Raw genomic sequence first — 2,694 nt, 5'->3', positions numbered from 1 at the left:
TTTTTTGCTTACTTCTTTTTTCAAGTTTTAATGAGATGTTTTCCTTGTTCCCCGCAGAGCTCCATCTATACCTTTTGTCCCTGACCCCACTGGTGACATCTTGCATTCATAACAGCTTCCTAACTCTCCTGTTGGCTTTGAACAAACACTAGAGGTGGCGTGGGCCAGCTTCCGTCCATTCTCTGATAAATCAAATGCTGGGTCCATTGGTGCAGATGTCTGCTGAATGGAGCAGACAGCAACCCACCGGCCTTAGGAGTGCCTGGTGGGGTGGCGGTGGACCTCGTAAATCACTTCATAATGGATCATTTAGGAAGTCAATAAATGGACAGGGAGACCGTCTGCACAATAGGCCCTGTGCTTCACTTATCACCTCACGTGTGTCCTCCTTGGCCTCCAAGGTCAGAGGTCAGCCTGGCTTTGGGATAGGACATAATCCATTGGGTTGTGTTGGTTTGTGAGTGTGTGTGTGGTTGATGCTGTCACTCCCTGAGCCTTCGGGTGTGTTCATGGACATATAAGACATCACACTGAGCCTGATTATTTAGAAGACATAAATGGTGAAAAAGAATGATTTGAAGAAAATAATTCCATCTGTATAAGCCAAAACCAATGTTTCGCCTTACGGTTAAGTTGGTTTTATTTATTTTTTCAAATGTGACTTAATACAAATGTATCAAGGCTCTTGCCCAGTGGTGGTGATGTGTTTTGATGTTCCGCATAAAATTTCCGTCAGCAACCTCATGCACACCATAAACCGTAGCCCCTTTTGTATTAGTTGAGAGGCCATAGGGGGGAAAATGTAAAACACGTGTTCTGTTGTTTGGGTGGAGGAGTCTGGTTGGTTTACCTGGCTTGTTTTTAATAACTCTCCCCAGATACGGCAGGCAGGCGAGGCTCAGCAGCAGAAATGTACATAGAGGTGAAGGGAACGAATAGAGACTGTGATAGGCCTGTCACAACAGATGTTCCAGATGCAGCTGAGTGTCAAATGATGCCTCAGGTCGCATTATCATCCATTCTCTACCTCTTCATACTTCAATGGCAAGTCCTTGGCACCGTGTCTCCTGGAGCCTGAGACATCTGAGCACATGAACTGTTCTGCAGTGTTACTGGGCCTAAGCAGGCTGCCCACTGTGTAAAATGAAGGATACATTGAAATATTGTGCATGAATATGGCCGAGCCCTGTTGAAAACATGCTGTAGCCTATTTAGGTGCATGTGTAGAACTGTAATGTGGAAGACGTTTTCCAATACAGGCACCATACTGACTATATTATTTGGTATTGAGGTGCAATTCATTATAATTCCTCCAGTAGGCGCAATTTCCCTGATTTGCCATTTAGGAAAAAAATCACTTCACTTATTTAGTTTGCAAGAATTTAAAATATCTGTAATCTCAGCCTATTAAACTATATCTTTTTTTTATTATAATTCATTCAAACTAAGCTCATTAGGGTGCTAGAGACTAAAAAATCTCCTGTGTTCCTTATTTGTATAGGCTCCTACAGGTCCCTTCAGACTGTCGGGCAGGGTTACAAAATGAGGGCAACCTCAGGCATGTCAAGTCTCCCCAGACTGATGCATACCAAACCAGGGACACCATTTATTAAGTGTTTCTGAGAACGCAACACATGAAGAACATTTTCATTGCTGAATATAGTTTGGTACAAAATTGGACAACTGTTGCGGGTGGGGTGAGAAAAGAAGGCTGTTTCTTTATTGCAATGGTGAGCCGTAGCTCTTCACTACAGAGGTACTTGTGTTTTACTTGATTGTTTACATTTTATGCTACCTTGTACTTCACCCCATTCACAGGCAAATATTGTAATTAAGTTTGTTTACTTTACAGATTAAGATTTTACATGCAAGAAATAATTCATTGTTATAGATTAAACTACCCAACATAAGCTATATAGAGTAGTTCAAATTCGATCCCCTTTGACAAACTACAACAGTAAAATGTTGCTTAATGCATTAGTGATAATAATCCAACAATGTAGTATGTGATAGTATAACCCTCACACTTTTCTGAGTAATTAATACTTTTACTTTTGATGCATTAAGTACATTTTGCTAATACTTTAGTTGCATTTTCGTTGTAGAGCTCTTACTTGTGATGACGCATTTTTGTACTGCAGTAGGCTATTGCTATTAAAGGCTCTGAATGCTTCCTCCACAACTGCTTTATTGTTACCTCACTGCGGCGCGGCCATAAATGTGCTGCGTGTGTCGTGCTTCTTCTCAGTTTCTGACTAACTGTTCGTCAGCACCTGCAGGCCGGCGTCGGGCCACACCAGGCGGCTTCCTGACCAGACTAAACCGGGACACGAAATATGTCATTGTACAGGTTGTGTGGGCTATTTGTGTGGGCGAATACACCATTTTTGAAAACATTTAAATTTCTATTATTCGTTTTTTGGCCTAATTATGAATTAGAACGAACTAACATTATTTTAATATAGGCCTACCCGATATAGCCTATTAGAGATAGGCTAAACAAAATAGCAAACAAAGGCTAATGTAGAATTAGGCTACTAAACTTTAAAATAGATACACTGTGAATCCCTCTGACGCAAAACGGAAGATTTATTAGCTATAATGAAACTGACACTTTATTGTCAAATAGGACTATCAGCTTTTTTTCATGAAGCTAAACAGCCAGACTTTTCAGGCTAGCTTAAAATTGACTGT

The sequence above is a fragment of the Siniperca chuatsi genome, linkage group LG5 (genome assembly GCF_020085105.1).
Source record: "Siniperca chuatsi isolate FFG_IHB_CAS linkage group LG5, ASM2008510v1, whole genome shotgun sequence".
NCBI lineage: Eukaryota > Metazoa > Chordata > Actinopteri > Centrarchiformes > Sinipercidae > Siniperca > Siniperca chuatsi.
Note: the sequence above shows the minus strand (reverse complement) of the source record.